The 25,975-nt window shown below is 41.6% G+C and overlaps 2 pseudogenes; one reads left to right on the top strand and one right to left on the bottom strand.

The window, feature by feature from the left end:
• Window positions 1-23,452: 23,452 nt before the first annotated feature.
• On the bottom strand, window positions 23,453-24,568 carry LOC147419605 (uncharacterized; annotated as a pseudogene).
• A 61-nt stretch (window positions 24,569-24,629) lies between these two features.
• LOC147419604 (uncharacterized) lies at window positions 24,630-25,769 on the top strand (annotated as a pseudogene).
• Window positions 25,770-25,975: the final 206 nt, after the last annotated feature.

Genomic DNA, 25,975 nt, shown 5'->3' with positions numbered 1-25,975 from the left:
GCCGAAGATTGGGAAGAAGTGCAGAGACTGCAAGGAGCTTCCTCTTAGGCTTCATCAATAACCTACTGTCGCTTCATCTTCCTTTGTTTGGCTACATTCATTCTTTCTAGCAATTCATTGGTTAGTGGAAAATTATATTTCTTGAAACGGCATCCACTAATCCAATTAGCCATTGGTTCACCATCTATGGTTGACAATTTTACTGCTCCACTTGGAGATACATCTTCAATGATAAATGGGTCTATTTCCCTTTTTCTTAAACTTGGGAATGTGTTTCTTAAGGGAATAGACTAGAACTAAGTCCCCTTTTTCGAAAATTTTGGTGATTAAGTGGAAATCAAAAAATTGTTTTTGTTTCTTCTTTTGTGCATAGATATGAGCTACAACAGTTAGCCTTTGCTCATCTAGCTTTTCCAAATCTTCAAGTCTTTCTGACAATTCATGTCGAGTCCACTCAAGAGTTTGTGCTACCCTTAAGGTCGGCAATAGAAATCCTATTGGCAATATGGCATCAACACCATAAACAAGGTTAAAGGGTGTAGCATTTAAAGCCGTTTTGAATGAAACTCGATGAGCCCATAGAGCAGCATGGAGATTCATTTCCCAGTCTGTCCTTCCTGGACTAACCACTTTGGTCAGTACAGAGCTAAGAATTTTATTCGTATGCTCAGCTTGTCCGTTTGCTTGTGGGTGATAGGAAGCATATTTGTTATGGATAACCATAAACTCATTTAGCAGATACTCTATTACCTCGTTGAGGAAATGAGTTCCCCGATCACAGATAATCTCTATTGGCAGTCCATACCTTATGAATACATACTCATATAAGAATGTAGAAGTGGTTCTGGCATCATTCTTTTGGGTTGCTTTAGCCTCGGCCCATTTGGTCAAATAGTCCATAGCTACAATGATATATTGACCTTGGGTTCTATAAGCAGGTGGCTGTATCGGTCCAACAAAATTTATACCCCATTTTGCGAAGGCTCTAGCCCCCATCATTGGTCTTAAGGGCATGCTATCTACCCGTATTGGCATTTTTGCTCGTTGACAAGCATCACACCTTCGAACATATTCTTTGGCATTTGCAAAAAGTGTTGGCCACCATATGCCTGCCATCAAGATTGCTCTTGCGGTGGTCTCACTAGAAAAGTGACCTCCAGCTAATCGAGCATGTGCTTGCTCTATAATCCGAATATACTCGTTTTCATTTGCACAAAGACGCAAATGTTGATCCTTACCTCTCCGATACAATTGGTTTCCAATGAGAGCATAGTCTCTTGCTTCTGTTTCAATTGCTCTTTGATGGCGTTTACTCATATCCTCAGGAAATGTTCGGGTCGATAAGTAAGTAACCAAATAGTTACTCCACGTAGGAACAGGTGACATTTGAAACAATGTCACATGACGAATGGGTGGTTGTTTCTGACATTGAGGGCAATCTTTTACAAAAGATCAAACATCTCTTCTCATAGTCGGCCAGAATACTCCAAGTCTTAAGATTCGTTGCATAGTTTGGTCTTCCGAAAGTAAAGTCCTACTATGGTAACATGTGCTTGACTTAGGTACTCATACCTTTCTTCAGGGTTAATGCATAAAAGAAATATCCCGTCTCGATTTCTTTTATATAGCTCCTAGCTAGTACTTGATACATAGCTGATTGCTTGATTAAATCAACTGTGATAGGAAGTGGTGAATCCACTTGAGCTATTGTCATTAATGACACAATTTTTTTTGACCATATAGGTATCATTTCCACGGAGAACAAATAGGCATCTAGTAGATCATCATCTACCCCTTTAGGTGATTCCCCTGGACAAATGATCTGCTCGTTGATGTGTAGTTCCTTTTTTAACAACCACAGTGAAATCAAATTCGAGAAGAATGATGACCCATCTCACTATTCTTCCTGTGCTACATGGCTTGTTGACTAAATATAACAAAGCTTGGTGGTCCACAAAGAACACAAACTTGTTGGCCAATAAGTAATGTCTATACTTTTTAACAGCATAGATCATTCCTAGTCCTTCTCTTTCAGTGGTGGTGTAATTCTTTTCTGCCATATTCAGTTATCGGCTTGCATAAGAAATAGGAAATTCAATTTTCCCATCTCCTGGTTGGGCTAGTATACAACCGATAGCAAAGTTTGAAGCATCTACGTGTACATGGAATACCTTATCCCAATCGGGTGCTTTCAATATTGGAGCTGAGGTGAGAGCTTGCTTAAGATTCATGAAGGATTCTTCACATGCCTCGGTCCATTCAAAGTGAGTAATCAAGATATACATGGGTTTTGCAATTATAGCATACATGTAGATGAACCGTCGGTAATATCCACAATGTCCCATGAAGGCTTTTACCCCTTTGACTGTTGTTGGTCTAGGAAAATCAGCAATGACATGAATCTTTTCAATATCGGTAGCTATGCCATTTTTTGACACTATATGTCCAAGAATTTTCTCTTGTCTTCCCATGAATGTGCACTTTTCAGGGTTTAAGCAAATCCTGTAAAGTCTACATTTCTCGAATACCTCTTTGAGGTGTTCAAAATGATCATCTCGGATTGACAAATGTACGCATAAATCATCCAGGTATACTTCCAAGAATTTCCGAAGATACTCTTTGAAAGCATGGCTCATCAATCTGTGAAATGTGGCTGGAGCATTAGTTAACCCAAACGGCATAACCCGATAGGCAAATATACCCCATTCTGTTGCAAAAGCAGTTTTATGTTGATCTTTTGGGTCAACCAAAAGTTGATTGTATCCCGAAAAACCATCTAGAAAGATGTAAGCTTCTTTTCCTGCCACTCGTTCTAAAACATGCTCAATTATCGGAAGAGGAAATTTGTCTCTAATGGTAGCTGCATTCACTTTTTTGAGATTAACACACACTTGTAATTTCCCATTCTTCTTAGGTACTACCACAATTGGGGACACCCAATCAATGTGTTCAATTTTGTAAATGAATTCAGCTTCCTTTTTAGTTTTTCAATCTCTTCTTTGATCTTTTTGACAAATGTTTCGTTATAAGTGTATAGTCTCTGTCTACTTGGTTTCGCATCATCTCTCATGGGTATGGTATGTTGGCAGATTCTTGGATCAACACCCTTGAGATCCTTGTAAGACCAAGCAAAGATATCATGGTATTCCTTTAACAAGCTTAGCAAAATCTTTTCTTCTTCTTCTGTTAGGTCATTTGCAATGTAGGCCAGTCTAGGCTCTTCTCGTGGTTCAGCCAAGTCTACCCTTTTAGCGTTTTCAAGTCCTTCGTAAGACTCGCCTTGTTTCCGTAGCTCCCTAACAGGTTGTTCAATTATGATTTTCCGATCTTGGAGAGTATACTTTTTGTAATGGGATGGAACATGCATTACATCCTTCCCATCCTCTTCCGTGGTTTCCATTTTGGTGGTGTATATCTCCTTTAGATCTTTTTTTAACTCTTGATATTTCTTTTTCTGCTCAATTCTAGTCATGAGTGGTTTTTTATCCTGATGTTCTTCTTGAGTACCCTTCCTTGTTTTTCTCGATGTCTGAGACATTTTTGAGTCTCCATTTGAAGGATATCTGCCAGTTATTTTGTCCTTGACACAATCATTAGCATCTATCTGCATCAGGAATTGTGTTTATTGGAGACTGATGGCATAGGTCGTGCTTTCACAATTTTAGTGTCCCTCTTTCTTCTATACCATTTTTGTCTTCTTGATTTCTGGTTTGGAAAGTCAAAAAACTTTTCCTCCCTTCCCCTTAAGAGTAGTTGAGCTCTCGTATGTTCTTTTTCGGATCCCGAATCTTCTGAGGTTGCTGAGTGTTCATCCAACTCCTCAGTTGCATCGTAATAGAGGTCAGAAAAGACTTGTTAAGCTTTCATCAAGTCCTTTGTTTCCTCATCCTTGTTTTCAATGTTAAGAACTAACATCATTTGGATGGGAATTATGCCGTAGCCATCCTCATTGCAAAATTGAGTAGGCATAGACGTATTCACACATACATCCATTGTTGCTAAAATTTGATTCCACGTGAATGGTTTGAATAAATGCTCTGCAAAGGGTTCAGGTATGTAGGCTTCGTCTGTACAGTCCCTTTCTAGGATACATTCCTCTCGTCTTAAGCTTCCGTTTTCTTAAGCTCCGCACATCCAAATAGGAGTGTCTTTGTTTAGCGAAGATGGAAGTTTAGTTTCAGCTGAAGAGACTGCATCAAACGCTTGGATGGGTGTTTTCAAGACGTCTCTATAGGTGTGGTCCTTTAGATTGACCCTTGTTATAGATCCCACATGCTTTAAGTACAGATAGTCGTTTCCTCAATCTTGGATAACCTGTACCTGTCGCATGAAAGGTCTTCCCAATATTATTTCACAGTTGAGTTTTTTCCCAAAGTCTACTATGGCAAAAGTGTGTTGATATTCAATTCCACGGGAGTTGACTATCACTTTTTCTAGTAGCCCTAGCGGTCTTTCAATGTGTCCGTCAGCCAACTGCAATTTCATTCGTGTTTGTCTAATGGCTGGCTGTCCCCAGGATTCCCATATTGCTCTAGTGGCTATGGCTATGCCAGCTCCACTATCCAGTATTGCCATGGTTTCAATGTCATTATATTTCATTGGGAGGGTAGTGTTTCCTTCTTCTCGTGTTTAATATTCTCCGACCTTGTTCATAGGAACTGATCGTATCTCTTTGTATTCCGTTTTACTTTTCGAGTTTCCCAGATTCTTAGAGGTTAACCCAGTTATCCCCACCTTTTCTAGGGTATTTTGTAAATCATTCCATAAGTATGGCCTAAGTTTCAACAGTTATCCCAAAATAAGAGTGCATTGGATAGGTGTAAACATGATTGAATGAATGTTGTCTACTTCGAGGGTTTGTTTGGCTCTTTTGACTTGAGTGGTTTTGCAAATGATAGACTCATCTTCGTTATCTCCCAAGTAAGAAGGTAATGTTTTTAATGTCATTGGTTTAGATATCCCTGAAACCTCTGATCCGCAATCCCCGTACAAGGATTGTATATCTAGGTTTATATCAGATGGTAGGTTATCCAACCAGACTTCCTCTATAGGAGCTGACTTTAAAGTTAGGCTCCCATCATTGATCCCCCTTACCTTTTCCCATAAGTGTCCTAGCCAATTTTCCTCCACGAATGCAATTCCGTCTAAGGCATCTTCACTGTCCGGCACTAGGAGATCTAGTTCATTTGTTTCAAGGTGGGGTTCTGCCACCACATCGGATTTTGCTTTTGTTTCTTCTACCGCAAGCTCTTCCGGTTTTGCAATACTTTCAAGCTTGGGTTTTTGTTTACCAAGCATTTCTTGCGTGATTCTTACCAAATTTTGATAAGCTTCCAGCTTAGCTGCTTCCATGAATGGAGATGGATAGTTTTTCCATTTGTTTTCCATGTTTTGGCCCGCTTTAAGTCCTGCTTGGTAGGCTTCCAAGGCAGCATTGATAGGCTCAAAAATTTTATCACCAGAATGGATCCTCCAGATTTCACGGTTGTTTCCTTGAATTCACTGCCAGCTTCTTTCGACTTGTCCTGGACTAGAATTTTTTCTTTCTCTTCATTTTCAACCCGTTGTTTTTGTTTTCTCATCTCATATATATCTTTTGCTTTTGCTCCTTTTGATTCTTTGAGAAGAAACTTTTGTGTTCTCTGAATCATCAGAGGAATTGTGTTTCTTTTTCTTTGCCTGGGCTCTAGTGATTACCTTGATTGGAACAATCGGTTCGCTCTCTGATGGGCTACTAGGAATCACTTGGACTACGTTGACTATAGTTTTTCCCTTGTTCAAAGGATTCTTAGGACAATCTTCTGGAAAGTGTCCTCTCTGTTTGCAACATTGTATGCAATAGGCTTCAATCGGTTTGAGGTTTTTGCCAGGCTCTGGACATTCGTTCTTCCAATGGTCATCAGCACCGCAGTTATGATATTTTCCTATTCTGGTCTTCATCATGGGTCTTTCCATAGGAGGTCTGACACCTTGATTAGCAACATAATACATTGGTGCGAGCTCTGGTGGAGCATAAGTCATGGTTTCCTCCATTACTGTAGATGGACTAGGCTCTACATAGGGTGTAACAGGTACTAATGCTTGTTCATCTATGACTACTTCTGAGTGCATGTACTTTACACGCATCGCATTATGTCATGGATAAGGAGGTTGTTATCCCAACACAGTTTGAGGTCTCTCCATACCCATTGGTGATCTTTGAGCTTGAGCCATATTAGGCTGATATTTGTACATGGGTTGTCCTTGTGGTCTCATGGGCACGTACTGAACATTCCCATCATACTTTGGTCTGAAGTAGCACTCGTGGGTCTCGTGGTTGGTCCATTTACCCTCGATTGCACACCATTTTTGTGGCCTAATTGGTTGTCCTTGTGGAGATATCCCCTATCCTGGTCCTCTCATAGGTTCTTTTTGAATATTGTTCATCATGTCATTCATCCTTTTTAGCATATCTTCTATGGTTAAGAGTGGTGCCGCAGCAACCGTTCCCACTTGTGCTAGTTTTATGGATGAAGTCTTCTCGCTTTTGTTATCCTTAGGGACATCCTCTTCATTAAAGATCTCACAATTGTCTCCTAGGTCAATAGCATCAGACACACACGCTTCTAGGGTTGTATGCTTTTTACTATGGAGTATAGCATGAAGTTCTTCGTTTAGCAATCCCTCCAAAAACAATGATACAAGTCGCTCTTCTGCAGGTATCTCCATCTATGGGAATCTGGCAATGTATTGTTTCATTCAAGTTGCACAATCCCTAACAGACTCACCATGTTTTTGTTTAAAGCTGTAGATTTGAGCTACCGTATTATGTTTAATCCCCGTTTTAGAACAAGCAACTACAAATCCTTGAGCTAATGTATTTAAATCCATGATTGACCTTGGTGGAATGTTTTGGAACCATGCCAAAGCTTTTTCTTCTAATGTCATTCCAAACCCATCGACTTGAGTATGGAAATCGAATATACGCTCTGCTCTTAGCACTTGCTTGAAGCTTGCTAAGTGGTCATATGGATCTCCTGATCCACTGTATTTTCTGACCCATTTTTGGAAATCAACTCGTCTGACACATCTACTCGGTTCAACTCCAGGTCTTCTGGGAGTTGGTCCTATTTCGAGTCCTTCAAACCAATCTGTCGGAAATAGTGACTCATGTAGCCATGGGCTGGCCTTAGTGTCACCCGTTTTTCTACGTGATGAGGTAGTTTTTGGTTTCTTCACATTACTCTCAGATGATCTCTCACGATGTTTGTCTCTTGGAGTGGTTTCTGGTCCTTGACCCAATATCCAATCCCGTATGGAATACCCCTGGTATTTGGTTTTTTCTACCTCCTCAGGAGTCATCATAACAAAGTTGTTGTTATAACAATCCCTAAACAAGTAAGTTGGTAGATCCGCAGATCCCTTATCTTTGATTTTGAAGATATAGATGATCTTCATGGCTGTTAATTTTCCTGGTCTAGCATGAGAAGTCCACAAAAGATCTTTTATGTTTCTATCTTCCCAACAATAGAATCCGATCCTAGGATTATTCGTACTAAGCCGTTTCAAAGGCTTTAAGTCTACTTGATCGTATCCCTCGAATTCCAAAGTTGGTGGTCCTTCTTTTGCTGACATATCTAGGATTATAGTGTTTACTTCTAATTCCCATTTGTCTATCACATCAGGATTTTCAACCTGTACATATTGAGTTCCGTTTCGATCCATGTACATTTTTCCTTGTTTGTTGGCCCTAACTTCTTCTTCGAACCCAATACCATGATCATCAATGCGAATAGCATACTCTTCGTTAGGATCCAAGTAAACCGGGGCTTCATGACGATTAGTCTTGTAAAAAGAGAGTATATGCTTATAGCGCATTGTCGTTCCGGTTTCCAAGTGAGTTGAGTAAGAAGACATTTCGGATGTTGAATCTGAAAAAGTGTCTGAGACTTCTTCAAGAATTGTGTACAAGGAATTGCCTTGATTCACACTTTCTTCAGTGGATACTCTACTGGTGTTTTCTCCAAATAGGCCTTGATTTCCTATTACATGACCGGATCTAAGGTTCATATAGATGTTGTCAGGAGTTTTCTGGAGCAAGGGATTGCGCATATCTACATACCCATGCATGGTGCATCAAATAAAGGATTGCCCATTTTCCAGAGCCAGGTGGTTACGTGGGGCCCACATGTGTACAGGTAGGACAACATGTACATAGTGCAACGATTTTCATTATTATCAATACTAGTGTGTTTTTTCTACAATAAGGAGGAGTTGGTAGCGCGTAAAACTTCTCGAGGAAGCTATCCACGGGCCGACGACGTGAGGTCAGCAGGTGCGTTAGATGGCATCTAGTGGCGTCAGGAGGGCGAACCAGGTCAATATTTGCACGCGGATGAGGACGGACACAACGTGGGTGTTTTCTTGTGAGAGTTATGCAGAAAGGTCATCATTAGGACCACTTTTTGGGGCCACTTCACGTGGTGGCGAGATGCATTATTGGAAAAAAGCTGAGTGCCCGGTGTGCGAATGATGCAAAAAGGTGACAACTATGCACTACGAGGTCAGTTTTTGGCCTGTTCGGGGTCCGTTTGAGGTCATCTAAAAGGCCAAGGGTGCCCAACTAATAAAGCTAAGTGTGGGAACTGAAAAAACTGAGAGAAGACCAGAAAAAACATGGAGAAGAGAGGAGGAACAGCCGCAAATGTGTTTTTGCTCATTTTGGAGCTTGTTTTGGCCGTAAACTGCTCATCCGAGGTCGGATTTGAGCACTTTGACATTGTAGATTGGGGTTTTGGGCCGTTCCGGACGCGATGGCGCTGTGCATTTTGCCAAATTCCTCACTCTTTTTTTTCTGTTTTTCTGTGTAAGTTTCTCCTATGAGCGAAGTTTCTGCTCCAGTTTGTGATCGTATCTGGCTTCTTTTACCCATATTGTGTGAGCTATTTGCCCCATTGGTGTTGGCCCAAGCTCAATTGTATCTAAACATCAGAAATTCTCCTCTTTTGAGTTGAGTTTTTGGGTGTGTGTGTGTGTGTGTGTGTGTAGTGGGCAAGTGGATAGTCTCTCTCCTCTCACTCCAGAGGTGTGTTCCCGGTCTCGGCCAGGTGTGTTGTGTAAGCTGAGTGGTGCCCCATAGTGTATGTGTGTATCTTCCCAAGAGTGTGTGTCGGGTCATTATAGAGGCGCTGTGTGTGTTTTCATCCCGCTCACATTCTTTTGGTGCACCCACTGAGGATCTTCTTCGAGTACCTTTTGCTTCGAGCTTCAAGCTTCGAGCTTTGGGATTACAGGTTGCAGGTTGCAGATTACAGATTACAGGTTACAGGTTACAGGGACAGGTACAGGTACAGGTGATTCACATAGGTACACGTAGCTGGAGTTGAGTGTTACACTGACAGTGGGAGTCAGTTGCAGTTGCCGTGGGTATGCATCATTTGGCGCCTGTTTGAGCGCATTATCTGTTGGATTGTACGTTACTTGTGGAAACTGCCATTGTACGCATTTGTGGAGCCATACTTGGTTGTATTTGGCAGTCCCAGCCATTTCTGAGACTTGGTCTGGAAGATAGTCATTTCTGAGACTTGACTATATGCGATTTGCATTAGCCTTCGTGTGAGGGTCGATAGCGTGAGGTTTTTATTGAGCTGGGGGATTCTCAAATGTGGAGATCCTTTCGGTGATACAGGTAGCTGGAGCACCCTTTTTGTGACCTCGCCATAGGCTATGTACTAGTGAGTCCTACTTGATGCTCGGGTTCTATTGTTGACAGTTTATGCATACATAGACAGTCTATATTTTGGGTTCCTACTGCTCTACTTCTGGGGAAACTCTGTCGAAATTTTCCCAAGTTATGATGGCTGGTTTTTTGGTATTTTGAGCCATTTATGTTGTTATGCTGCTGAAATTTTGGCAAAATCAGAGGTTGAGACAGGTGTGCTTTCTTGGGAGCTTCATGGTTGGCTTTAATGGATGATCAAAATGGCCCTCAATTCACTCCTTTTCATTTAACTCAAAGAATCCAGATAAATGTTCATGTGTCCAGGAAGATATTTTTCCAGCAGCGCATAGTCTTTATGTTTGGGCCAAGAAGATTGAGAGAGATCCTGGAATGTCCTTTGCCTGTTGTCATTCCGATGATTAACTATGAAAACTCATTTGATGTGCATGTGTTTGTCCTTATCTAAAGCTGAGCTCCATTGAAGTTTCTGGGGATTGGGTAGTGAAAAGTTTTGGGTTCTGGCACATGTGTTCGAAGGGGTTCTCAAAGCATTGTAACTTGGGTAGCCATGGATTTCTCTTATCCCGAGTTTCATGGAAGAAGTGATGAAGATGTGGAAGAATTTTTGGAAAAGATGGAGGTTGCCTGCATTAGCAACCAGATTCATGACCCTACGCAAATGTTACGCCTTCTCCAAATTTTTTTGAAGAGTGATGCACGAGTTTGGTCTAAAGCATTTGAAGAGGAGTTGCGTGTGGCTGATCCACCTATAAGGTTGAGTTGGGACAATCTACGACATGGGTTGGAAGTGGAGTTTGTGAAGATAGAAGATCCTGACAAAGTGTGGCAAGAAGTACAGGCTTTGGTGCAAAAGGAAGGTGAGCCAGTAGATGCGTACATACATAATTTTTCATTGGCATGGGAGTGAATGTGCAAGGCCTTAGCACCACAGGTACCCCCGCCTGACATGATGAAGAAGGACAGGTTCTTGGCAGGTCTTTGGGAGAATATACGTTGGAGAGTGGAGCTAAAGAAGCCTAGGACATATGAGGATGCACTAGAGGTAGCAAGGAACAAAGAGTGGAAGCTGAGGAAAATGAGCCAGCTAGGGGTGGAGTCTTTGCCAATGAGGTCTGAATTTCAGCCTATAGAGTCTTTACAAGGGCGCATGTCAGGGGTTCATCATGAACCAGTGGTTTCTGTTACTACTCAGGTTATGCCAACAATGGTCACTACAGCAGTGCAAGATGATGGGCTAAGGCAAGACATGAGGCAAGTGGTAGATTTGATGAAGAATCTCAGCCTAAACATGCTAGGTGAAGTGGGAAATAATCGAGGTCGAGGGAGGTTTGCAAATCAGCCAAGAGGTGAAGAAAGGCCTAGGAATGGTGTTGGACAAAGCAATGGTAGGTTTTGGAGGCAGACGCCCACATGTTATAATTGCGGAGAGTTGGGCCACATCAGCCCGCAATGTGATGAGCCACCAAGGATGGGGGGGGACATGTATCCATTGCCAAAACAGGTGCTAACTAGGTCGCATGATTATGGCATCGAAATTAAGGGAGATGAAGGAACCAGTGGACTGACCCATGAGGAAAAGGGAAAGACAAAAGTGCTAAGTGTAGTCACCTTGGAGAAGGCATCAAAGCTAGAGGATACATTAGTGATGCCTATTGGGAAGAGGACCACAGAGGATAAGGAAGAAAGAAGTGCCCCAGGTCCTAGTAAGAAGAAAGGAAAGAGCCGTAAAGGCGAGGATTTCAAGGCCAAGAGGAAAAGGAGAACTCGTCGAAAGTTTCATGTTTCAGATTTTCCACTAGGGGATGGGCAATTAAGCTATGACTCGAAGGAGGATCTGATGAGCAGGAAGGCAGATGTTACTTTTGGGCAGCTTATAGAGATGGTGCCTAAGCTAAAGCGACAGTGGAAGAGGATGGTTAACCCAATGGAGAAAGAGCCAGAGAGAGGTTCAGTGAAGGTGTTGGCAATGGACGAGCTACCAGACATTTGTCCAATAGTAGATGTGTGGCATAAAAGGAAAAATTTGGGACAAGGTTATGTGGATGGCGGAGCCCAAATATGCGTCATAACACACTCATGCGTTGAGAAGATGGGTCTCACAGTGGCTGGGGTGTCAGGTTTTCGGATCAGATTGGCAAACCATCAAAAAGTAAAATGCTTGGGTGTTGTAAAGAGCTTAGAAGTGGAGGCATATGATGCAAAGGCAGTGGTTGATTTTCATGTGATGCCAGCAGGGTTGGGAGCATATCCTATTATACTGGGCAGACCATGGTTACGTGCAGTGGGAGCTGTTCAAGATTGGCGACATGGTACGATTAGCCTCTATGGAAAGACAGGTACCAAGAAGCTTTATAATATGGACACAAGGAAATGATTAGAGGAGCTTTATGAAGATGAGGATGAGTCTAGTGATGAAGACTCTTCCACGGTGACGGATGAGGACAGTGATAGCACTACCAGCAGTGATGAGGATGCTGATGTTGCATTTCTTTTGATGGATAAAGAAATCCAGGAGTGTGGTTTAGTCGCATTTGCGAATGAAGTTGAAGATGAAAGTGAAGGGCCTTATGAAGTGATTGAAGGGCTGATGCAAACCAAGGTTGAGTTTTCAAAGAAGCAGGAATTGATGACGCAAATGATTAGTGGAGACCTCTCAGCTATGGAGAAGGAGATATATTTGCACATGCAGGTCTATGCCAAAGTAATTGATGATTTTCTTGATGGGAGGTTGATAAATGGTATCTCTACAGGTTTTCCTTGGGAACCAGGTGAAAGTTTGATTAAGCTTTTGATGCAAGGAATGCCAAGTGTTTTTGTGTGGGATCCAAGTGGAATGAGCATCTACTAGCGTTGCTGCTGCTGAGCATGAATGCTCTAGCAGGCTAGGGGGTGGGCAAATTATGTCAGGAGTTTTTTGGAGCAAGGGATTGCGCATATCTACATACCCATGCATGGTGCATCGAATAAAGGATTGCCCATTTTCCAGAGCCAGGTGGTTACGTGGGGCCCACATGTGTACAGGTAGGACAACATGTACATAGTGTAGCGATTTTCACAATTATCAATACTAGTGTGTTTTTTCTACAATAAGGAGGAGTTGGTAGCGCGTAAAACTTCTCGAGGAAGCTATCCGCGGGCTGACGACGTGAGGTCAGCAAGTGTGTCAGATGGCATCTAGTGGCGTCAGGAGGGCGAACGAGGTCAATATTTGCACGCGGATGAGGACGGACACAACGTGGGTGTTTTCTTGTGAGAGTTATGCAGAAAGGTCATCATTAGGACCACGTTTTGGGGCCACTTCACGTGGTGGCGAGATGCATTATTGGAAAAAAGCTGAGTGCCCGGTGTGCGAATGATGCAAAAAGGTGACAACTATCCACTACGAGGTCAGTTTTTGGCCTGTTCGGGGTCCATTTGAGGTCATCTAAAAGGCCAAGGGTGCCCAACTAATAAAGCTAAGTGTGGGAACTGAAAAAACTGAGAGAAGACCAGAAAAAACGTGGAGAAGAGAGGAGGAACATCCGCAGGTGTGTTTTTGCTCATTTTGGAGCTTGTTTTGGCCGTAAACTGCTCATCCGAGGTCGGATTTGAGCACTTTGACATTGTAGATTGGGATTTTGGGCCGTTCCGGACGCGATGGGGCTGTGCATTTTGCCAAATTCCTCACTCTTTTTTTTCTATTTTTCTGTGTAAGTTTCTCCTATGAGCGAAGTTTCTGCTCCAGTTTGTGATTGTATCTGGTATCTTTTACCCATATTGTGTGAGCTGTTTGCCCCATTGGTGTTGGCCCAAGCTCATTTGTATCTAAACATCAGAAATTCTCCTCTGTTGAGCTGAGTTTTTTGGGTGTGTGTGTGTGTGTGTGTCTGTGTGGAGTGGGCAAGTGAATAGTCTCTCTCCTCTCACTCCAGAGGTGTGTTCCTTGTCTCGGCCAGGTGTGTTGTGTAAGCCGAGTGGTGCCCCATAGTGTGTGTGTGTGTGTATCTTCCCAAGAGTGTGTGTCGGGTCGTTATAGAGGCGTTCTATGTGTTTCCATCCCGCTCACAACGTATGAAGCACTGGATAGAGTACTCACCTTGGATTGACTTGTCGTCAATGTCCACTTGATTTAATTGCAACTTTCTGTCAAGATTCCGCGTCTGCTACTTGATTCCTGTACAAAATTTATCAAATTAGCTATTTTTCTATAACGACAGTAGAGCTCTTGAGAACTCCAGTGATTGTTCTCTGTATTTCACTTCAATTTGTGCTATGGAAGTCAAAATTCTGACTTTCAGATTCGGCTTTAGCAAAATCAGAGGTCTAATCTGCAATCTGTAAACTGAGTGTATCTGTATCAATTTTGATCCGATTGAATCCAAAATTTTTCTATGGCCTTATATTATGCTTGTCTAACACTGTATAAGCCCACAAGTCAAATTTGAAGTCTCTGGATAGCAGAAGTAAATAATCGTGATTATTTACTTTTGTCACGTTTTTTCACTTTTTAGATTGGTTTGGTAAGTATACAACTTGTTATAGCCCTTGGGCAAGTTTCAACAAGTTTGGACAAAATTTGATCAAGTTTACCCACTGTTCTGTGTCTGCAGACTCTGATTTCGAGAATCTGACTTAAGTTTCACTTTTGTGGTCCAAATTTCACCAGAATTGATTTGTGGGGTCCAATTGATGTGCTTGACCTTGTGGTATACTCAAATTTGCAAAATCACCAAGTTTTGAACCAAATATAAATAATTGCAATTATTTACTTTTGACAAATTTTTATCCCAACTTTGACAAAGCTCTATTAAGCACATTATGTTAAGGTCACTAGCCAATTTTCATCAAGTTTGGACAAATTTTGATCAAATGGGCATCAATTATCTGTCCGCAAACTAACTTTGCAATTTTTGCCACAGTTTTTATCCCAGTGATCCAAATCTTACCAAATTTGGTTTGTGGGCTTATTACAACATGGTAAAGCTAGTGGTATGCCAACTTGGTCAACAAAGTTCAAAAACAGAGAAGATGTAAATAATTGCGATTATTTACTTTTGTCAACTTTTTCCAAGTTTTTGGTCAACTGAGCATATACACGTGTTGATCACATCAATATAAGCCTTATGAGCCAATTTTTCCTCAATTCACACTCAAGATTCAAAAATTCAATACAAACTTTAGTTTTTACTCAGTTTCTTGCCAGTTTAGCGATCCAAATCTCTTGGGCCTTTACAAAAGTTGTTTGTAAACATGCAATGAATCAATGATATGAGTCTTGGTTGATTTAGAGCAAAAAGTTAATAATCACAATTATTAACTTGAGGCTTGAAATGAGCACTTTTTTGCAATTTTCTCAAAGGCAATCCTTTTATGATGTGTTTTAAGCCTATGAATCAAGTCAAAACTTAGTTTGGCCTAAAAAGTCAAGAAAAAGTAAATAGTCCGAGTTTTGGTCAACTTCTTGAAATTTTTACCTCGAAGTGTCATTGAGCTTACCCACTGGTTCGGACAACTCTTAGGCTTACTCCCCAGTTGGATTGAGTGAATTCGAATCTTTTCATGTTATTTCTAGCCGTAGACCTAAAATTTTGCAACTTTACATAACAATTCACACTTGATTCTTTGAGAGAGAGCAATGCTATGAAATCCACCTCGGATCCTATTTACCGTACTCCTAGTTTCCCATGCAATGGGGTTGTGGAAAGTGTCCACAAACACTCGTTTTTTTGTGTTTTTTGTGTTTTTCAAAGTCTTGATCTTAAGACTTGTTTCGTCTACCAATCATCCTCCAAATCCTAATCTAAATATTCAATCCTACAGTCCTAAAGGTACTCAGCAAGTACGATTACTTCTAAGCTATCTCTACACAGCAAAAGACGACAATCTTAAGCTATGCGGTTTCTAAAAGAGAGTTTTGAACTCTAGGCGAACCTAGAGGAAGTTAAAGGACAATTACACAAGACGCTCGTGTTTTTTCTAGTTTAGGTCTCTTCGATCCCCGACAGCGGCACCAAATGTGGGACGCATGTCTAACCTCACCATCCTATCTTATTGCAGTATTAGCGCGATTAATTTGTCAAACCATGGAAGGAAGCTGACTCGACTAGTGCATAGAGGATACAAGAGGTTGTCAATCTCTCGGAAAACAACTAACAACTCGCATCTAAGTCAAGCTACACTCAATTGACTGAAATCACCAAAAGCCAATCGCTCATCGGCAAGCAAATCACATCCGTTACAACATCAAATGACATCCAAATCTAACGAAACTTCTAGGACAAGTTTATAAGACCTAAGCACACATGCTTCTGGCCTCAGACCCCACGTTAGGTCAAGTTTCAAAATCATGATTATTAACAGTAGTGGATTTTTGACCTGGTCGTTTTCGACCCAGAATGCATCTAAATGCTTAGCAATGATGCCCCAATATCCCGCCTATGCTTAGTTTTAGATTTAAAAGTGTAAATTCCTAATTATGATGAAATTAGGCCGCGGATCGGCCACGCCAAAAGCTACGAAATATTGTGAAGGGCTTACGTCAATGCGTAGAGCTCTTACCTGCGGTTGCAATGCAACAAGCGCATTCGCAATGTGACAACCAGAGAGGGAGTAGGAAACGTGAGAAGGAGAGAAGTGAGCGCCGTTAGCTCACGTTGTGTATTTCTTATCCAAAAACTTATACAAAACTTACAAAAATTGGCTTTTATACCTTAGCCAAGGTTTTTGGGTGGTCTAAAGTAATAATCCGGAGTTCTACCAAAGCTGGGAATTGAATGGCTGATACAATCTGGAAACTTGTAGCCCCGGCTCATTAATTACAAGGTTTATCACGAAAACAGGGGTTACAATATTCTTGATTTATCAAAATAATAATTGTTTTACAAGGAGGACTCCGAAAAATGGTGTCCACGTTAGCTTGCTGCTAACAATTGCAAATAAGCTCAGATGGAAAAATCGAAGATACATTGATAATCAGAAGGACAAGGTGAACAGGCACAAAAAGTTTCAATTATATCGGTAGATGGAAGCAGGAAGCTTAAATTAGACGGCCAAGGCCTACTTTTGCAGAATTCTTGCAGAATGAGCTACAGGAATCTGACTTGGAAAATTTTTGAGTTTAACATAGATTTCATGGCCTAGTAGGATTAACAAGGGAATATGAGGAAAAATGGTTCGGGAAGTCCGAGTATAGATACCCAAGGTAGTCTAAAATCACCTCATTTCTACTTATCGCCTTTGGAGAGAGAGCTTTCGACCTTCTTCGCGCACATTTTCAGGAGTCCACAATCACCTGATTATAGCTCCGTTTCACGCGAGACATGAGGAATAAGTTCTATACTTATCAATGATACATTTTGTACAGCCGGTAGCTAGTCTAAACCCCAGGAAAAAACCCTAGAATCCGAGCAGTGCACGAAGACCTACAACCAAAAATTGACCATAGCGGCCTGTCAGCTCAACCAAATCAGACGAGACTTGAACTGTAGAATGCCCCCATATAATAGAATACTTCTATATCACCAGATGACCATTCAGCAGGGGTCGAAGGGGGTCCCAAGTAGAAAAGCTAGGTTTTTGGAAAATGTCAGAATTGGATTCTAACTCCACGAATAGCTTATAGATTGGGTCTATACACAATGTATATGGTTGGTTTCATAAAATCAATCAAGGCAAGCCCTCAGAAAGCAAAAAATAGCTTGAAAGCTACAAAGCGTCAAATTTGACATACGAAGTCAAACTGACTCCCAATGGGCCAAAATTGGATGAGTTGCTTCACGACTATGTAGCGGTCCATAGCCTCAAAAGTGACTAACCAACCTCACAGGCAATGTAGTCATAAAAATCCGTGATTTCAGAGTCGACAAAGCACAAAGTGATGCCGACAAGATGAAACTTTACCAAATTCAATTTAGAACTTGTTTTAGGTGTATAGAATATGTTTAGGTCAAAATTTGTCAAGTTTAGCAAAAAAAAAAGTGACTGCTGTAAATAATCGCGATTATTTGCTTTTGCAATTTTCTGGTTTGAAAATGGTACCTTCACATCACCCATCACTTGTGCACACCTATTACATGCCACATTTCAAATATGAGCCAAAGTGATCAATGATAACTTGAAAAATTGTCAAAAATCTCAAAGAAGCCCTTCCAATGAAAATTTTGAGTTATCAGTCACATTTTTTTTATCCAAATCACCTCATATCACATATGCTGTCAGGTCTACATCATGCCTAGAACCAAGTTGCACCAAAAAAGTTCATTTTGATGAAAATTTTTATAATCACGATTACTTACTTTTTTGCCAAGATGGGAGGCAATTGCAACTTTGACTTCATGGGACCAAAGCACATGATGTCCTAAGCCCACTGACCAAGTTTGAACAAATTTAGAGCTCAAAATCTCAAAATTTCTTTATATCTACTGTTTTAGAGACAAAAAGCCTAAATATGGCACTATTTTCACCCTGTGCACTCAAATGAGCCAACACTTCACCCTAAGTATCTAATTGATATGTATTTTAAGCCTATGATACCAAAATTGCAAAAAGTTGAAAAATTTCATCAACTGTAAATAATCGCGATTATTTACTTTTGTTGCAAATTTTTGCTTGGACTTTATGATTTTGATCTTTGCATGTTTTTATACATCTTTGCATGTTTCAAAATTGATTTGAAGCAAATTGGACTCAATTTGTCAGCAATTCAGACTGAAGGGCATTTCAGAGCGGTAATGGTAGAATTTTCTAACTTTGGCACTCTATTCACTTAACAAGAGCAATGCAAGTTGTGGACAAGGCCAAGAAGAGGGTATACCAAAAAGAGAGTCTGCAAGAGCTGCCACCATACCAACTGGATCCCAGTTCAGTAAAGACAACCAAGGCAACATATATGTCCAAAGAATAGCTTGAAGAGAATAACACCACAGTTTTCATAGGCAGGTTTAAAAAGGAAGAAGGACACCCGGTAGAGCTGCAACTGTTGCCAAAAGAAATCTATGGTGTTGCGGAAAATCCCAACACAAAAGAAGCTAATAGAAGGCTCGGCCTCAGGGATTTCTACGACTAGGAACCGTGTGGTGTAGACTTTCAGAAAGCCTATGAGCTCTTGTCTACAATCAAGGAAGATGGATCAACCCAGATTACTGACCAACAAGGATAGAAGGTAGGAGTGGTAATAACAAAATAAATTGTGGCAAAGGCTCTCAAGTTTCTAACAGAGGGGATGAGGATGAGGGCTCGTGATAGAAAGACAGCAAGTACCTTCACCAAGGAGATTGTTGTGGCAACCTTTCGTGATCTCATGCAGAAGCAAGTGGAAGATCAGCACGGTTATATCATCAACAGTTCCATTTTCTAGCAAAGAGACCGCCAAGGTACACAACACCCATTACTCAATGCTCAGAGTTTGGGTTGGAGCCTCGACACTTGAGGCTTGGGTTAGTAAGTGATGGTGTCAATCCCTTTGGCACTAAGTCTACTTCATGGAGCACTTGGCCTGTGGTGATCATCAACTACAATATTCCACCATGGGAGACAACCAAGAAGGGAAATATACTTATTTCCTTGCTTGTGCCAGGGAAGTATAAAGTGTCAAATATTGACGTCTACCTCGAGCCCCTCATCGAGGAGTTGGAGGAGTTATGGAGAGGCATTCCTGTTGTTGATGTCTCACTTGCAAAGGTGGGAGAGAGGCCATTGTGAGGGGAATCCTTATGTGGACTCTGCACGACTATCATGGGCTTGGAGAGATTTTTGGTAACCCCCTTTCCTCTATCTCTCTCTCTATCTTTCCCTCTCTCCCTTTAGTTCACTTTAATTCACTCGTCTCTCTAACGATATGATATGTATGCAGGGTTGTCCACATTGGGGCATAATGCATGTCCTACTTGTGGGACATCGTTGGTGATGGAGAGGCACGATTCCTTATGCAAGGTAATCTATCCAAACAACCATCATTTCTTACCCCAAGGGCATAACAAGCACAAGGATCTAACAAATGGGAAGACCCCCCTAAAGCTCACGATGGTAGATTGGGCAACCATTTGGGAATAACACCATAACAACAATCTGGCTCCGTGTCCTCCACTAAAAGGTATGTCAAAGTATTCCATATTTTTAAGGCTTCCATATTGAAAGGACTTAAAAATACAACACCTCTTGGATCCCATGCACATATTCAAGAATGTAGCTCAAATATTATGGGACCACATTATTGTCAACAAGAAGGAATCTTTGTGTGCAAGGGAGGATTTGAAGCTTTTAAAATGTCTAGTCGCCTCTGTACTCCACGTCGTGCCCCAAATGGAAAGATTGTGCTTCCTAAAGCACCATGGATGCTAGTCAAAGAAGAATTAGACAAGGTGAAGGGTACCATTGCCTCTTTTTGCACACCAACAGGATACATGAGGTTGTTAAAGGGAGCTTTCACAAAAGAGAAGATGGGTGGAAGCGTTCAATTGTATGAGTTGAAGTCCCATGATTGGCACAAGTTGGTTCAGGTAACCTTCATACTCCCTATTCTATCTATAGTTTGTGTGTATGACTATCACTAACTTTCCCTTTTCCTAATTTACATTGTCGTTCATTATGACGATGAGTATTTGTATATGTCGAGACAAGAAAGTCAGGGACGCTATTTTCAAACTAGGAGAGCTAGTAAGGTACACCACAAGACTCCACTCAACTACACCTTTTTTATGTACACAATAGTTTCAAGTAGCACTTAGTGTATCCTTGTGTGTTTTCTTGCAGATTTGTGAGCTCCAATTAGGAAATCAAAATAGATGCTATCCTTGTTGCTCAAACAGTTGCAACAGAAACTGTGTGTGCCATTGAAGATGCATTTCCTCGATTGGTCCTTCTTAGTCAAATTCACCTCTTGGTTCACACGGTGGAGTAGTGAAAGCATGATGGATGTTCTTCTTAGAGAGGTTTTTAAATACTCTCAGAGATTTTGTGTGGCTACGGTCTCAACCAAAGGCATGTATGGCCAAAGGGTGGATCGTTCAAGAGGCATTTGTTTACATATCAAAGTATTTGGCACAAGTTGAGGTCAGACGAGAAAGATGCAAGGATGACTTCACACTTGCCAATTGGAAAGGGGAAACTACTTAACATGGATATGGATGTATCCCGATTTGTCAATAACTTTTGTATTCTCAATGTAAAGATTATGATCAAGTGGGTGGTCTTGTGGACATTGGCAAAGTCAAGGCGTTTGCAAGAGAGAAAAGCATGGAAACAAGCACATGCAGGGAGGAGAACGAGGGCACCCCCAGTACCTAGACACCTTGCATGTTTCCCAGATCTCATTAGTGCAGAGTAGATTCATGAGAGAATGACCGAGGCAAAAGCGTACGAAGAAGACATCACCAACAAAGAATGGGAGTATGCATGAGGCTGCGTACCAAAGGTAGAGTACTCATATACCTAAACCATACTGTAAATTTTTTTCTTGAAATTATCTTTAATATGTATTTGATAAATTAAGATATTTTTCTATTTTGTAGTGCCTTTCCTTTAACTCTATGTGGTCAAAGGGTCGTCACTTTCGTACGCGCCACATTGACGAGCGTAGAACCACCATGGATTGTGCCATCATGGGCAACTTTAACACAGATGGTGATGAAGCCAGGTACTACGGAACTATTGAAAGGATACTAAAGGTTAATTTTAGAACCTTTCATACCGTCATCTTCGAGTGCAAGTGGTTTGTAAATGTGTCTAAACGACATGAGAATGGCCTCTACATGGTGGACTCTAGTGTGCATCACACAAGGAGGTATGACAATTTAGTTTTACCATGCAATTGTGAGCAGGTGAGTGACATGTACCTTTTTAATTCTTATTTTCTTGTAGCATTAATTATACCAATGTTATTCACTTTGAGCTTCTATTTTATAGGTCATCTATATCCCAGCAATCCACCAATCAAGACTTTGATTCGTAATTCCCGTAACACCTCGGGGGAAAACCGTTTTTCCCACTAATGAAGTGGAGACCATCTTCGACCCTCTTCCACCTCCGATTTTGGATGAGGTGAAAACAGAGGAGAGGGAGGTAAATGAATCAAGTCCGGCGGCAGCAAGTCTTAGCGAGGATGATTGTTGTGATGATTAAGATGATGAGATGGAGGATGACGAACTCGAAGATGATGAAGCCAATGCATCCACAAACGACAATTTTGTTTCTCTCTTTATTGATTTAGGAGCCATGGGCTTAGAATTGGATGATGCCTCATATAGAGATCTTTTGGAAGATGATTCATAAACATTTTGCAGTTATGAAGTTTTTTGGTCGCGTAATCTATTCACCTTTCTCTCTCTCCCCTCTTCCTCTCTCTAGATTTGGGAATATGCTCAATTATATTAATCAATTGATAGTGATTATTTTAGTTGTAACCAAGTGTAATCTTATTATCCTCGCCCTCCTCCTCCTCCTCTCTCTCTCTCTCTCTCTCTTCTTTTTTAAATTTGAAAATTTTATACAATATTCTTTAATTTAATTTATTGAGAGGAGGGAAACACCAAGATTTGAAGGGGAGGGAGGGGGATGTTTATTTTAAGCCAAAATTTGAAAGTTTAGGCGCTAAATTTTGTAGTCGTAAATAAAAGCGATAATACACGCAGTAATAACGGCGGTATTAAATGCGTTAATAAACATGGAAACTGTTGCGACAATATTTTAAACACAAAAGAAACCCCATCCTCCTCTCTCTTCTTTCTCTACCTGAATTTGCACCTTCTGATCTCTACAAAACACGATAAAACAGTGCGGTAAACTCTTGGAGATTTTCATAGTGGAACCCTTTCCTCTTGTATGCCCGCAGCATGGCATATTCGAGCTATGGTGACCCTGTTTATAACAGCAGTACGTCCACACCCTTTGAAAGCTCGGCCGGGGTTTGGCGAGTACCTCTATAGCACATTACTTTGTAGCTTCTCTCCAACCCTAACTAAAATGGAGCACACCCTGGCTCACACCTTCTGATGCAGAGAAGACTAATGCTTCTTGTCGATACCCTCTACATGGTAATCGTGGGGCTATAAATCCTATTGTGTGTGCATCCATGTATGGCATTGACACCAGCTACCTCTAGATGTGAGATAATAAATAGGTTATGAGAATTTTGTAGATTGCATCCATAGAGGCGATTGACCAATATTTTGAACATTGTTGTAGTTGATGGAGTGGATTGTGTCATGTTGGGGCCCAGTGATTTGAATTCCAGCATTGGCTATTTACATGATCATAGGCATGACAATGTCATGAAGCTGATGCGCAAGGCAGAAAAGGCATTGTTGTTGGGTCCAATCACCACCTACCTTGGGGGGTTTGCTATGTCGCATGATCCTCCTCAGGAGATGCGCAAGTGTGGTTACCATCTTACAAAGGAAAGAGACAATAGCTACTGCTCACTGCCAAGTAAGGCAGAAGAGCTATTTGTGTTTGTCTTAATGCCATGCAGTACAAGTCTTTTGCCTGGAGATTTACCCAAAGTGTTATTTCCTTGTCAAGGAACTTCTATTAACCAAGCTTTGTGATGCCCAGTTTCACGACTCACTCTCGCAGAAGGACAATTAGCGAGACTGGACAAAGATTGTTACAATAAATGCCGACAATTGATGATACTCTTTGTACAGCTTAAAACTGTGTCTCTTTCTCAAGTCTTGAGTTCAAAGAATAGACCTTTGAGGTCTCTTGGGATAGTTTCCTATGACCTTAAGATTCTCTCCTCCTTCTTCTTCTTCTTCTTCATCTGCATTTTCTTGGAACAATATCAAGCAACACTAATATGTCTCCTTTCGGGCAAACACACACTCGAAAAACAAGAAAGGATGCCATCTTTGGATCAAAACCATGGGACCATACATACACACAATCACCAACAAGAAGATTATCTTCATGCATGCTCATATCGAAACCTGTAGTCAGCTCAATTTGCTGATCGTACCTGGCAACTAAAGCATTTTTTGGGCTGCAAAATCCCACTTACAAACTGTTCTGTCATAAGAGTAAGGGCCGAGAACTTTACTTCTTTCACTGCTTGGGAGTGCCCATGGTGGACTGTATTTAACGGTTGTGCACATCCCAAATATGAAGTGATCTATCAATAGACCCAATGACTGGCAAGGACTCGTTGTATTTGCTCCAATAGCATCAAAGAACCTCTAAATCATGTGCATTGATAACAAGAACGGAGGTGGGATCCTACGTTCTAGCAACAAAGAGTCCAATCTCTGCATGTGTTCCGCAAAGATGCGAAGTGATGTGGGACGATCGATCGTTCAAAGGGTTCCAATCAACACAGCAAGCACCGTGAGCATGCTCTTCTAGTGCTCAGATGGGCAATTTTAACTGTTTGTTTGCATAAGTTTTGTGATTTATTTTGTATCCAGGTCTTGCACAGCTGGTTGAGAAAGGCAATCTGCAGAGTGGAGCCCTTCGAATCTGTATAAGATTGTTGTGCTAAAATCAACGGGAGGCTATGGGTTGATGTTAATGTTGAACTTTGATAACACTTTGTTGTCTATGGCTTGTGTTGCACATGTTTTTTGTTGTGCATTGAAAAGCTCAAAGTTCTTCACAAACTTGGATGCCAACATCAATTATGTATATATATATATATATAGAGAGAGAGAGAGAGACCTTTGGCTCACCAAGTAAGTATATATATATATATATATATATATATATACACATATATATATATAGAGAGAGAGAGAGAGAGAAGAATGTCCTATTCGTTTGCTGTTGAAATGTTGCAAAAAGGCTACGTATCAATCCGCTCATTTCCTTCATATGATAAGACTTCTTTGACCAGGAAAAATGTATAGATTATAAATTAGTGACAGCCGTATAAATAGTCATCGGCCCTGTATAGTCGATCACTCTTTCTCAGTATCTACAGATAGATCAATATTAGCCCTAAATGGCGCCACTATTCTGCAGCTCTGGCTTACAAACAGAGCATCTACCACCTGCTGATGAGCCACGCCGCCCGGCTCCGGCTCTTCCACGCACGGTCACCGTTCCTCAACTTGCATGCTCGCGGCCGCTGCGCTTGCACCCCTCATACGACAACATCCAGAAGCAGGCCGACGCATGGCTGCTCTCCGTAGTGAAGCCCTCAACCATGCAGGAGGAGGAAAGACTCTTGCAGTCTTTCTTTCCCTTTCTTGCCTGCTCAGCGCATGTGGAGCTGGAGGAGAGCCTCTGCCTTGCGGTCGCCAAATTCCTGGCCTGGCTCTTTGTCTTCGACGACATCTGCGACGATGTGCGAGAGGGTCTAGGAGGCGTTCATGCTGCAGCAGATACGCTCCTGAAAGAGCTTGACGGGGCCTTACTAGGGGAGGCTCGAATGTCGGTGCCCTCTAATTTAGCAGAGCGCCACAATGCCGCCGCTGCGATCGATGTGTGGCTGGCCTGGTGGAGCGAGATGAGAGCCCACATGAGCCCGGCCTACCAGGCCCGCTTCCGCGACAGCTTACATCGCTACGCAGCCTGTGCCGCCGGACAGGTCACCTGGCGCCAGACTGGCGTCATCCCCGACCTCTACACTTACATCGTCCATCGCCGCGACACCTCCGCCACCGACCCATTCTTCAACATCTTTGAGAGCGGCCTCGGAGAGCAGTTTGACACAAGCGTGCTGGACTGCCCTCTCTTGACCTCCTTGAGAAGCGCAGCGACCGACCATATCTCCTGGGTGAACGACCTCTTCTCCTTCAAGACGGAGTATGTCAAGAGCGGAGACTTCTGCAACATACTTGCTGTAATTTGGCTTCAACCATCCAGCCCTGGCTACGGCCACCTGCAGAAAAGCGTGGACATTCTGTGCAAGATGATTGAGCAGAGAGACCAGGACTTTGCAAAGCTTCTAGCGGAGGCACAAGGCTGCAGGGCTTTGATGGAAAAGCCTGGAATGGCCCAGTATCTACGAGGCATCGCTGATTGGATTTCCGCCAATCTGCACTGGAGCTATGCCACCGCTCGCTACCACGACAACGATGTCGACCGCAAAAGCCCCCGCCGTGTCATTAACACACCACTCACTCTTCATCTTTCATGAAAAATTCAAGCTCATAATATATTAGATTCAATTTATATTTATAATATATATATATATATATATATATATATACATACACACATATAATTGAAATTTCAACAAATACATCGATCACTCTTCACCTTTCATAAAACGTCCTATGTTGTAAAATCACATTGAAGCTTATAATATATTTTCATATTTCTTTTAACAAATGTGCCACAGAA

This window comes from Adiantum capillus-veneris, chromosome 29, assembly GCF_014529385.1.
Source record: "Adiantum capillus-veneris isolate H3 chromosome 29, ASM1452938v2, whole genome shotgun sequence".
Taxonomy (NCBI): Eukaryota; Viridiplantae; Streptophyta; class Polypodiopsida; order Polypodiales; family Pteridaceae; genus Adiantum; species Adiantum capillus-veneris.
Note: the sequence above shows the minus strand (reverse complement) of the source record. Positions and strands in the feature narration are given on the sequence as shown.